Source organism: Lissotriton vulgaris, chromosome 1_1, assembly GCF_964263255.1.
Source record: "Lissotriton vulgaris chromosome 1_1, aLisVul1.2, whole genome shotgun sequence".
Classification (NCBI taxonomy): domain Eukaryota; kingdom Metazoa; phylum Chordata; class Amphibia; order Caudata; family Salamandridae; genus Lissotriton; species Lissotriton vulgaris.
In genome coordinates this window covers 254,123,882-254,137,241 of record NC_141685.1, presented here as the reverse complement: position 1 = coordinate 254,137,241, position 13,360 = coordinate 254,123,882, and the positions used below count along the sequence as shown (strand labels likewise).

General features: G+C 48.8%; 1 non-coding gene across 1 annotated transcript; it reads right to left on the bottom strand.

Moving 5' to 3' along the window:
• Nucleotides 1-974: 974 nt before the first annotated feature.
• On the bottom strand, nt 975-1,047 carry TRNAT-UGU (transfer RNA threonine (anticodon UGU)). The gene has a single exon. It is a non-coding gene; the product is annotated as a tRNA-Thr (tRNA).
• Between the last annotated feature and the right edge of the window lie 12,313 nt (nt 1,048-13,360).

Sequence of the window (13,360 nt, the reverse complement as noted above, 5' to 3'; positions counted from 1 at the left end):
GCTGTTTTCCCGCAGCGATGCGTCACTTTTCATAAATGAGACCCCGGGGCCTAATTTATGAGAAATGACGCATCGCTGCGTAAAAGCGCCAAGAAACCGCCGGTATACGTGCGCTTTAAAAGTGCTTTTAAACTCAAACTCAAACTCAAAAGCAGCGATGTGTCACTTCGCAGTGCGCACTCCTTGCGACATTCCTGATGTGTCATATTTAATGTATGACGCATCATGACGCAAGGAGTTACAGATACGTCAGTATTTCTGACGTATATGTAATTGCAAAAGTGACGCTTTGCTGGAGTGTGTCAAAAAAGTGACGCAACTCCAGCAATGCGTCCTTGCACATGGGGCAAGCCCCATGTGAAAGGGCCTGCGTCAGTCTTACGCCTGCTGTGAGGCAGGCGCAAGATTTTGACGCAACGGCGTCCTAAAAGTGATGCAGTGAAATCTCATAAATTTCACTGCGTCTCTACTATGACACTTCGTTGCGTCAATATGCCCCTCTTGCATACATTATGCCTGGCGCAGGTATGTAATGTGGCGCAGGGGGTTTACAAAGTGACGCACCAGCGGCGTAAAAGTGACGCACAGCCTCATAAATGAGGCCCCTGGTTTTTAAGGGGGGTCTGTACATAAGAGAGCAAGAAAACACGCACTTGCAGGGAGTACTTAATGAAAAAGACAACAAAAAAAGTAGTTCCCTAAATACAAGCAAAAGAAAGATACAAGTTAGCCAATCAAAAGGGTAGTATGAAATACTAATAAAAAATTATATCACAAAAGGGTTGTAAAGATGATGTGCTTCAGAAAAGGGAAAAAGACAAGAAGAGGAAAGAATTCCATCCAATAAGAAGCCAGGTAATGTGAGTGGCAATAAAGGCGCTGGCTCTAAGCCCAATATAAGTTTGTGGCATGGTCCACAAGAGGTTTTTGTCCAAGAGGCTACAGGTAGTAAAAGTGCAAAAAAAGTATTTATGAGGCCCCAGTGAGATTTGAACTCGCGACCCCTGGTTTACAAGACCAGTGCTCTAACCCCTGAGCTATGGAGCCTAATAGGAGCCTTTGCAACTTCAAAGGTGATTATAGATGCAGGCCATGAGAAGACTAGAGAATGAGCCATCCCATATACACTGCCTCCCAGAGGCCGCCCTGCCATGGGCCGCTTGTGTGCACTCCAGGCATAATCAGCACCAGTGGGTCACCATGGTGTGCAGCACACTGCTCCTTGTAGTACTAGTGCACACAGTGAGATGCACCTGATACAAGTGGTGACGTGGAGCATGGCGCTTTGACTTCTCACACAAAATGCGGGCAAGCACTTGTTATAATTCAGTGGCTGACAATGGTCCTTTCCCGCTGGAATCTTCACAGGGTGAAGTGCCTCGTCGACGTGCACTTTTCCACTTATGGGGAGAGCCTGTCAGTAGCTGCTCACAGCGACACCGTCTGGATTCAAGAGGAGTTACTTGTGAAACATAGTTTTCCAGAGATGTTACGTAGAAAATATTTCCCTTCTGAAAATATAACAGTATATTTTTTGCACCAACCATCAATACAAACAATAAAAAAAGACACACGCTCTGCTTCTCAAGGTTGCCTTTCTTGTGAACCAGGTGTCTCGTGTTATAATTTTTTATTAGTATTTCATGTGAACCAGGTGTCTCTTTTTTTTGCATCATTTGAGCCTGCCCCCGAAATCTAAAATATTTACTGACAACACTTAACAGTTTTTTAAAACTACAGGAATGTACTGATGTGTAATTTTTTATTTAGAAAATAGTTTTACAATGAAGAAAAATAGCATATCTTCCCTGGCCGCGCTGCCGCCCGGGCCGCGGCGGTGAGAATGCCGAATCCTAACCACTAGACCACCAGGGAGCGTGCTCACTGGCCTTGGAATTCCTTTTATGACACATCCAGCAGCGGTATAGTGTGTGCATTGTATGTAGTTAAATATGTCCTTTTTTTCTGATTGCCCTACATACATCCAAAAAGTCCTTACAACCCCAAGCTCGTGTTAAACAAAGGAGGGAAAACATCAATAGACAGAGCAGATACACTTCACTCAGCCAGATTTAGCAGAATAACTCGCTGCACAGTTCATAGATTGAGTTCTCTGTGGGGATCCGAAAGTGAGATGGTCAGACTGTGATAAGTCACACAATAACTGAAAGGTAAACACGTCAGTAACCACTACTCCCTCTTAGTCTTCGTCTCCTGGTTGCCACAACTTACCTTATCTCTCAATGCAGAAAAGTGCCCCATTCACTATCAATATGTACAATCTGCACTTAGGCCTCAATATTCTAGCACATTCATTCATTAACTGAGAAGCAGTGGCACTCACAAGAGAAGGCAGCAGTGATGCGAGCTGGTACAACACTGAGAAGTGAACATCACACCATTAGATTCAAAACTAATAAAAAAAAATAGAAGAGCCGTTCCAGGAGGGAAGTGCACTTCTCAGGGCACCAGCGGGTGGGCCGCGCATCTTCTCAGGGATCCCTTCAGGAGTCCAGCATACCTTCTTAGGGGTCCCTGCAGGAGGACAGCAGAACTTCTCAGGGGTCCCTGCAGGAGGAGACCTGCTCTTCTCAAGGAACCCTGCATGAGGACAGCAGCTCTTCTCTGGGCATCACAGGACACAGCAGCTCTTCTCAGGGGTTGCTACATGAGGATAGAAGCTATTCTCAGGGTCCCTGCAGGACAGCAGCTCTTCTCTGGGCATCACAGGAGACAGCAGGACTTCTCATTGCTCCCAACAGGACAGAGGCTCCTCTCTGGGCTCCCTGCCAGAGGGCAGTTGCTCCTCTGAGGCCTCAGGCTCCAGGCAGTAGGATAAAAGGTCATTAAAAAGGTAATTAAACCAGCCCAGAGATTAAAAGTTTTATCATTGCATAAATTAATTCCTTGTTCTGCGCCGACTCAGAAGTTCAGTTATTTAGGATGCATAATACATTCTGTTGAAGCTTAAATGGGCCACAAAAGCCAAGCAGGCATCATTCAAAATAAGCATTGGCAAAGCCAATAGATCCTGTCTACAAAACTAGAGCTCTTGGCTGTGTCAATGTTTAGCCATGTTGGACAGCAGTGCGGCTGCCAGGGAGCATGGTTGAAAGTAAAAGAAAAAAAACTATGACGTTGTCAGTGCTTGACAAGTCATCGTAATTTTTTATTGCTGGCAGGAAGGAGAGACATGTGGGAGGCAGCATGAAAGGTGGAGGAAGGGAACACAGAGGACAGGGGAGGCAACACAGGAAACAGAAAGTATGTGGGGAAAAAAGTGCTATGGTGCAGCGAGTGGTGCCCACATCATAAACCATTTTTTAATATAGCTGGTGGGGGTCAAGCAAGAACACAGACTAGCGAGGGCGGTAGGCAGTGGTGGCTCTTCCTCAATGGTGGAGGAGTGTCGCCCGACTGTCTGGCACAGAGCCAGCAAACAAAAAGTAAAATGATCTTCTAACATTGATTTCTTCTTTGTTTGTCGGCTCTGACCCGCTTTAGCATGGAGGGGCAGGACATAGGAGGGGGGAGGAGGAGTGCGGGTGCACTCCCTAAGTGCTCATGTGTGTTTGGCCGGCTGTCTCAGGCCGACCAAAACACACATGCGCACTTAGGTTTTTTCCAGCCCATTTTCATTAAGCAGTCGAACTGGAGAAACCCTGCAAACTCCCTGGTCTGAGCAAAGCGTCTTTAATGCCCGCTCGAGCAGATCCCTGTGCTGCTCTGCAGCACAGGGATTGGCTGGGAGACTGTCCCAGGGGCTTCTGGGACCCAGCAGGAGAGATACGACCTGGGAGGCGGCTGTCAGCATCAGGTATGTTTTTTTCATTATTATTAACCTGTGTCCCAACCCCAGGTGCTGTCCCGCCACCTTCCCTCCACCCTTTGTTAGTTTCAGCTGCCACTTGCAGTACGAGCAAGCGACAGAATAGATGAGGGAGGGCGGATGGGGGGGTGGCATGGAAAAAAAAACCAATACAGACGAAGGAGGGAAAGTGGGGGCAAGCAACAACACAGACAATGGCGGGAAAGTGGGGCAAACAACAATACAGACAAGGTAGAGAGAGGGAGGGCCCATGAAGTCAAGCAACAACATGGACAGGTCACGTGCTTGAGGGCAAGCAACAACATGGACGTAGGAGGAAGGGCAGGTGGGGCAAGCAACACTGCAGACGAGGGAGGGAGGCATTGTTGGTGGGGTCAAGCAACAACACATATGAGGTAATGCCGGGTGTGGACAACTAAAAAGGAAGGGGAGAAGAATAGAGGGGGCAAGTTGAAAAAGATGCACTCTGGTAGAGTACTTAAATGTAAAAGAAAAAGTAGTGCCTAAAGAAATGAACGGTGTACCACAAGGTCCATGCTCAGAGGGACAAATACACAACAAGCATTGGAAATGCAATAGGTCTCGCACCATTAGAGTTAGTGCTTTTAGAATTGTTTATGGGTTTTTTTTGTAAATGTTTAGCATTTTTGTTTCCTGTAGCCAATGCTAAAGAATTACAAATAAAAAAAGCCATAAACATTTCTTAAAGCTGTAACTGAAATGGTCTGAGACCTATTGCACTGTGTGAGGGTGAGGGGTTGAGGGTGAGTGAGGGTGAGGGGTTGAGGGTGAGTGAGGGTGAGTGAGGGTGAGGGGTTGAGTGTGAGTGAGGGTGAGGGGTTGAGGGTGAGTGAGGGTGAGGGAGGGTGAGGGTGAGTGAGGGTGAGGGTGAGTGAGGGTGAGGGTGAGTGAGGGTGAGGGTGGGTAAGGGTGGGTGAGGGTGAGTGAGGGTGAGTGAGGGTGAGTGGTTGAGGGTGAGTGGTTGAGGGTGAGTGGTTGAGGGTGAGTGGTTGAGGGTGAGTGGTTGAGGGTGAGTGGTTGAGGGTGAGTGGTTGAGGGTGAGTGGTTGAGGGTGAGTGGTTGAGGGTGAGTGGTTGAGGGGGAGTGGTTGAGGGTGAGTGGTTGAGGGTGAGTGGTTGAGGGAGGGTGAGGGTGAGTGAGGGTGAGGGGTTGAGGGTGAGTGAGGGTGAGTGAGGGTGAGGGGTTGAGGGTGAGTGAGGGTGAGGGGTTGAGGGTGAGTGAGGGTGAGTGAGGGTGAGGGGTTGAGGGTGAGGGGTTGAGGGTGAGTGAGGGTGAGGGGTTGAGGGTGAGTGAGGGTGAGGGTGAGTGAGGGTGAGTGAGGGTGAGGGTGAGTGAGGGTGAGTGAGGGTGAGGGGTTGAGGTTGAGGGTGAGGTGTTGAGGGTGAGTGAGGTGTTGAGGGTGAGTGAGGGTGAGGGAGAGTGAGGGTGAGGGGTTGAGGGTGAGTGAGGGTGGAGGGTGAGGGGGTGAGGGTGAGTGAGGGTGGAGGGTGAGGGGGTGAGGGTGAGGGGGTGAGGGGGTGAGGGTGAGTGAGGGTGAGGGGTTGAGGGTGAGTGAGGATGAGTGAGGGGTTGAGGGTGAGGGGTTGAGGGTGAGGGGTTGAGGGTGAGGGGTTGAGGGTGAGTGAGGGTGAGTGAGGGTGAGGGATTGAGGGTGAGGGGTTGAGGGTGAGTGAGGGTGAGTGAGTGTGAGTGGTTGAGGGGGAGTGAGGGTGAGGGTGAGTGAGGATGAGGTGTTGAGGGTGGGTGAGGGTGAGTGAGGGTGAGTGAGGGTGAGGAGTTGAGGGTGAGTGAGGGTGAGTGAGGGTGAGGGTTTGAGGGTGAGTGAGGGTGAGGGGTTGAGGGTGGGTGAGGGTGAGTGAGGGTGAGGGGTTGAGGGTGAGTGAGGATGAGTGAGGGGTTGAGGGTGAGTGAGGGTGAGGGGTTTAAGGTGAGTGAGGGTGAGTGAGGGTGAGGGTGAGGGGTTTAAGGTGAGTGAGGGTGAGGGTGAGTGAGGGTGAGGGTGGGGGGTTGAGGGTGAGTGAGGGTGAGTGAGGGTGGGTGAGGGTGAGTGAGGGTGAGGGGTTGAGGGTGAGTGGTTGATGGTGAGTGAGGGAGAGGGGTTGAGGGTGAGGGGTTGGGGGTGAGTGAGGGTGAAGGGGTGAGGGAGGGTAAGGGGTTGAGGGTGAGTGAGGGTGAGGGGTTGAGGGTGAGTGAGGGTGAGGGGTTGAGGGTGGGTGAGGGGTTGAGGGTGAGTGAGGGTGAGGGGTTGAGGGTGAGTGAGGGTGAGTGAGGGTGAGTGAGGGTGAGTGAGGGTGAGGGGTTGAGGGTGAGTGAGGGTGAGGGGTTGAGGGTGAGTGAGGGTAAGGGTGAGTGAGGGTGAGTGAGGGTGAGGGGGTGAGGGTGAGTGAGGGTGAGTGAGGGTGAGGGGTTGAGGGTGAGTGAGAGTGAGGGTGAGTGAGGGGTTGAGGGTGAGGGGTTGAGGGTGAGGGGTTGAGGGTGAGGGGTTGAGGGTGAGGGGTTGAGGGGTTGAGGGTGAGTGAGGGGTTGAGGGTGAGTGAGGGTGAGTGAGGGTGAGGGTGAGGGTGAGGGGTTGAGGGTGAGGGGTTGAGGGTGAGGGGTTGAGGGTGAGTGAGGGTGAGGGGTTGAGGGTGAGTGAGGGTGAGGGTGAGTGAGGGTGAGGGTGAGTGAGGGTGAGGGGTTGAGGGTGAGGGGTTGAGGGTGAGGGGTTGAGGGTGAGTGAGGGTGAGGGTGAGGGGTTGAGGGTGAGTGAGGGTGAGGGTGAGTGAGGGTGAGTGAGGGTGAGGGGGTGAGGGTGAGTGAGGGTGAGTGAGGGAGGGTGAGGGGTTGAGGGGGAGGGGTCGAGGGTGAGTGAGGGTGAGGGGTTGAGGGTGAGGGGTTGAGGGTGAGGGGTTGAGGGTGAGTGAGGGGTTGAGGGTGAGTGAGGGTGAGGGGTTGAGGGTGAGTGAGGATGAGTGAGAGTGAGGGTGAGTGAGGGGTTGAGGGTGAGGGGTTGAGGGTGAGTGAGGGTGAGGTGTTGAGGGTGAGTGAGGGTGAGGGTGAGTGAGGGTGAGGGGTTGAGGGTGTGTGTGTGACAGTAACTTGTGTGTGTGAGGGCAGTGTGTGTCAATGCAACGGGGCTCATGTTATCGACCTCAGAAGCATTAAAAGTGTGTGTCTTGGAACGTCTGAGGGCAGCTCGTGTTACAAGCTTGCTTTGAAGATGGTCATGCAGTGCTGGGAGTGGAGCAGATGGTCCTGTTTATGACCTGCAGAGCGCGTGTGAAGTGGGCGCGGATGAAGTGACTGGGGGGTGAGGGGTGTGCACGTTTTAAAAGTAGATACGGCCTCCGGCCGTGAATAATTAGGGGGTGAGAAATGCGCTGGGAGGGCTGCCTTTGATGTGGGAATGCGAGGCAGGCAGGCAGGCGGCTGGTGGCATTGTGCACGCGCTTCATGCACTGCAAGGAATCGCCAGCCAGTGGTGGTGTGGATAAAGACTGGATAAGCCCCTATAGAGCTTGCCAGATGTGCTGCGCACAACAGGCGAGCCCTAAAAAGGAGGGAAGACTACAGCAGCTGACCAGTAAGAAGAAAGCAAACAAGAGTGACAATTCTGCCAAGCAATGGTAAGCAATGGGCAGCTTATAAGCACCATTGGTTAAAAAAGGTGTTGAAGACGCAGCGAGACTTAAAAAAGAACACTTTGGCATTCAATAGGGGATTGCTAACGATGAATACCTTAGTAAACGGAACTATTTAATCCACACTGACTGACCCTTGACTGTATAATTCAATTAACGCACAGTAAGGTGCTTTTGTCAAAATAGGAGTGCTTGTGTATTCCTAATATTCCATCAATAGTAGAACAAAATACTGGTAAAGAGATTAGATCACACAATTACTGTGGTGTACAGAAACACAGTTATTACTGGCAGATATGAAGTATTCAACCGAGAAGATGGCTGTCAACTGGGCCACGACTCTTCTTTTCAAGAAAAGTCATCATGGCTTACAATAAAATGGCAAAAAAAAATGGCACAAAACTTGAATAATTCCAAAACTTGTCTCCGCTGGATTTCCAAACGTCTGGCAGGCACCAATATTAAACATGTCTTATTATATGGGCCATCATGGGGTTTCACTAACTAAAAAGTTAATTGGTCCATATTATAACAACATCATGTGGATAAAAATAAATTAAATCAAAGCAATTCTGAAATAAATTCGAAATGCTGCCTATTATTATATTAGAGACAGTATATAGAAAATATAAAATAAGGATACTAAAAAAAAAAATGACTCTTCCCGTCGGGGAATTGAACTCCCGCGTGACAGGCGGGGATACTGACCACTATACTAACGAGGAACCGATGTGCTCACAGCTGCTGAGAAGCTGCTTGTCAAGGCTTCAACCCACCCTGTCCTGCCTGTGACTGATTTCTGTCATATCCCAACTCCATCATACTAAGCATGGGCGGAAAATCCGTTTCGCTCGCGGATTTTGCGGATTTTCGGTAAATTCGCAATCCGCGAGATTCGCGAATCTCCCGCAAAATCCGCAAATCCGCGAGCAGCGGATTTTATGGCTTGCTCGCACTGTTCGTGTGAGTTCGCGGCTTCCCAGTACAACTTCGCGCCCCGCGAATAAGCGCAAAATTGCAGAAATACGATCTTAGCAAAACTGAAACTACTTACCAGGTTCAAAAGTTCAGGCTCATCATTAGTAGCCATTTCCTGTAGTGCTTCCTGAGGGGCCCCTCCAGAGTTCAGTTGCCAGTTGCAACTATTATGTGACCCTGCTCTGAACCTCAGAATAGTTACACATATGCCACAAAGGTCCTGAATTACAGCTAAGGGAGACAAGCAGGAGCCAGGCTGGAAGTTCAAATCCATTAATCAGCCCCTAATTCATTATTGTCAGTTGGGGCAGGGCAGGTGTTGTAACTAATTTTGCAACAATGAAAGCACTTAGCAAGTGCAAAAGATCACTAATCAGGAAGCACTAAGGAAGCAGGTGCCAGCTAAAAAAATATTCTGTGACACATTAATCAGCCCCAAATTAATTCAGGTCACTTGAGGCAGGGAAGGTGTGCTTGCTTTGCCACAATAATGTACACTGACTGGACAACCAGAGGGTGCTGTGATGAAACAGAGGGTGGCATGGGTGGGCCAGAGGGTGGCATGAGTAGTCAGAGAGTGGCAGTGGTGACAGAGAGTGGCAGTGATGAAGAAGAGTGTCCCAAACAGGCTGGACACGTAGAAACAACAAGTTCGCGAAACTTGCGACCCGACAGGTAAGTTCACGTTTGCGAAATTGTACAAAACCCTCGCGAACTGGCAGAAACCTGCGCGAACACACAAAAAAAAAATCCGCAAATTCGCGAGAATTCGCAGATTTTGCGAATTGCGAGTTCGCAAATCCGCAAAATTCGCGAACGCGAGATTCGCAAAATTCGCCCATGCTTACTTCATACCAACACAGGGTCAACAAACACACACACTCCCTCCCAAAATACACACACAAACACACTCCTCCCTCACACCTCACGCTCTCAGCAGCATCCCCCGATGCCAGAGTCACCACAACTAGCTCCCAGGGCTGCTCCAGACGGGACCCCGTCCTGGCTCTTCAGCCCAGGGGCCCCTGGCTCTGTCTGATGATGATGGGGGGGGTGCAATGGGGGCTGCACAGGCTACGCAGGCTCAACAAACACACACACTCCCTCCCAAAATACACACACAAACACACTCCTCCCTCACACCTCACGCTCTCAGCAGCATCCCCCGATGCCAGAGTCACCACAACCAGCTCCCAGGGCTGCTCCAGACGGGACCCCGTCCTGGCTCTTCAGCCCAGGGGCCCCTGGCTCTGTCTGATGATGATGGGGGGGGGGTGCAATGGGGGCTGCACAGCAACTGCAATTTGTGCCTCAGTACTATTTTCAAAGTGAATCTTAAAATTGAAGACTTCCCTGTTTGTCGTTAGTAAAACCTGATACAGCAACAAGACATTACTGACTTCCCTTCGTAGGAGGGACGGGTGCGTCGGGGCGCAGCAAAGTCTGCAGAGAGACTGCACCGCTCCTGGTCCAAGACCAGATCGCGCAGGGGAAGAGATCGGTGCGGGTTCGGTGCATGGACGGGAAACACAAGTCAGGATGAGGATCTGAAACGAAACACCGTGCTTAGGGTTGTCCGTACACAAATACGACATTAAAACTACCCACAGGAACCCTTTTAAGTGCCATTATCATAACAACAGACTGAGGAATAAATATGCTTCTAAACCCATGCCCTGCAGTTTGCATGGAGGTCCTAGATGCCGGTTCATAGCTCACTGTCTGATATTTCTGGACTGCAATTTATGAAATGCAAGTAAAACAAGCATTGGCAAAGTCAATAGGGTTTGCTTATGCAAGATCTTCTGGCTATGTCAATGTTTTTTTACATGTTGCACAGCAGCTTCTGGCTGTGCAACATGGATAAAGTAAAAAATAAATATTTTTTTAAAGCACTATGACGTGGCCAGCATTGCCCGCTGCAAAGAACAATTTTTTTCCTTTAAGCCAAGATCCACAGAAGCCCGTTCTACTGTGCAATATATCTTAAAACAGCACGGGGTGTGGAGAGTGACAAGCAGCACGAAGGAGCAAAGAACTGACGGTGGAGGGGAAACAAAATGAACAGCTCAAGAAAGGCACATAGATGTGGTAAACAGAATGCTATGGTTAACTGAAGCATTATTATAGTGATTGTAATCTGACCTTGTATAATGTAATCTGGAGCCCATGTAAAGCGTGAGTACATGGGGTTTATAGGTCACTCCATTAGTAGTGTTGCACTTGCCCATAAAGCGCTTCAACGCCTCACTGGGAGTAGCAGCAGCTATATAATTAATTACTGTTACAATCAGGGCTCGAGTCGGGGTACCACGCGGGTGGACAGCGTCCCCCCAATTATTTTACAGGGAGCGCGATAACTGGAGCAAATTGACCACACATTCACTCTTTGGCCTCTCTGGGGCGAGATCAGAGCCCATTCAGAATGCTGCTCATGTGCTGGCTTTTCTGATACAGTCGCATCTAAGGGCTGAGCGAGGGAGGCAATGAGTCTGATGGTGCATGCCACCTTTCGTGACGTCACTTGCTGTTGTGACGTCAGCGTCCCCCCACTTCCATTTTTTGGTCTCGCCTATTCCAACCCGTTAGGGATGGAATAGGCGAGATTATAGTAAGCGGTTCAAAAAGTCTACCAAACTGCGGATCGCATACAGTTCATGTGAGGCAGGTGTGTGAGGCAGGCGCATGCACATTATCGCCAGCCACATCCCAAACCATGGAAAACAAAACATTAAGGGAGGTCTCAGGGACATTTTAAAGACCTGCAAGGTGTATTTCCCCTATGAACGTTTAAATACCACGCAACACCTCGGGTCTAGACAGGAAGGTGAAAAAATGAGAAAGGCAGGAATAAACATATGTCAGAAGGTTAAGACACCAGCCACCTCTGTTAGAGAGGAGAAACTCTTTTGCCCAAACCCATCATTCACAGATTGTGAGGTTTCATCATTTGGGTCTGGCCTCCTCTCGCTAGGGAACTCAGTCTCAGGAATTGACTGGGGTACCCTTAGCTGATTGAAGGACTAGAGGATGGCTGATGACTCCACTGAGTACAATATAGAACCCATAGGCATATGTTCATGCTATGTGGAGAGGGTTTCTAACAAAAGATGAAAAAAGTACAGCGCTGAATGATACAAAAAAGTGTGTTAAAAATGACTAAAGGAGCTCCATACCAATTTTATTACCAGAGTACCCTTGTCATATTTAAAAAGCAGTATGCTAACATTTGAGATTATCAACTGTTAAGCAGTGAAATTAGGTCGACATGTTTCTGCCCTAACAAAGATCTATTGGTATCGGGGCATTCTGCAGGACCAAACAACAAAAAATACAAAGCTGCTGCTAATTAACAAAAAGTGAAAAACTATACAGGGTGAATGTCAAATGAAACATTTCATATACTCCACCGGTAATGTCCAACTAGGCAAGAGTGGAAGAAATTACTGGTTACCTGCAAAGACAATATACATATATTAAAGTATTGTTTACCCCACCTCACACATTCACCAAAAAGCTAGCCTATTTTAATATGAAGGAGCTAAAATGAAACCCTAAAGTGGTTTCAAAAGGACTCTATATAGTACATACACTTACCCATATCAATTGGGTGTCGCCCTCACCTCAACCTGGTCACAACTCAGGCAAGGGGGCCCGCTCTGTAACAGAAAGCGATATCCATGATGCAATTTATCATGGCATATCTATCCATCACAAGATTCTTATTTATTAAAACTCCCACACAAATGTAATGCACTCTCAAAACAAACAGGGGTATCCTCCACTAATTCAGAAAGCAACTGTATTGAATCGCATATTGAAGGTGATGGAATGCCATCCAATAGAACCCATGGTTGCACTCATTCATGGCATGCAAAGTAGGCCAGAAATAACATTTAGATTGATTGATAGTTTCTAAGACTATTGTTGAGTATCATTGTAAATAATGTGTATAGTAGAATTAAATAACGAGTGAATCTTAAATTAAAGGAATGTCGCCTACATCTTTAATTATCATTCTTTCTTTGCCGTAGTGAAAACCAGGTGTCTAATGAGGCAGAGAAACTATATGGGCATGCATTTTAAAGGCCCGTGGAGTAGAAAGTAGTGAACTAAGTCTCCGCCCTTGTAAAGACAAACGTATCTCGCGGCAGATGAAAAATAAGGACAAGTGTTTCGAAAGCCCGAACGGATCAAAGTCGCGGATTGTATCAAAAATGGGCCTTACCTCTCCGTCGGTACCGCAGGGCGGTCATTGAATAATGACCGGAGGTACCGACGCCGGCCATGATAAGATCCTTTATCCCGGGCGTGGGGTGGCGTCTGAGGTCCTAAAAGGTCTCTCATCTAATGCCTGCAGGGAGACCACCGTGTAATCCTACTGCGCATGACAGCTAGGGAAAGCGCTCCACGGTTGCGCATAATCATATCGATCTTGTGTTTGCCTAGGCATCAGACTTCAAAGGAAGCCGCTCACACACCACCATTTGTCTGAGCCGTGGCATCAGACTTCAAAGGAGAGGAGGCAGGAAAAGCCAAGGTTTGTGAGGGTCTGAGAAAGAGACGCTTTCCATTGTAAAGCAGAGGGGAAGAAAGTGAAGAGTTTGCAAAAGTCCTTTGAGCTGGATTTGAACCAGTGACCTAAGGATGACAGTCACTCCACTGAAGTCCTCTGCTCTAGCAACTGAGCTATCGAAGGCTCAGCTGAGCGATACTGAACAGAGGCTATCTGGCATGAGAAATGGGCATGGAGGTTGCCTATTTAAAGAGCTGTTTGTGTGTAAACATCACCTAAAAAGCTTGATAAAGCTACACAGGAGCCCACAAATGGAGAGTTTCCTTTCCACAGCAAAACCTCCTCCATACAGCTCAATGGCTGTAAAGAAACAAGCTCATCATCCAATTCTCTTTT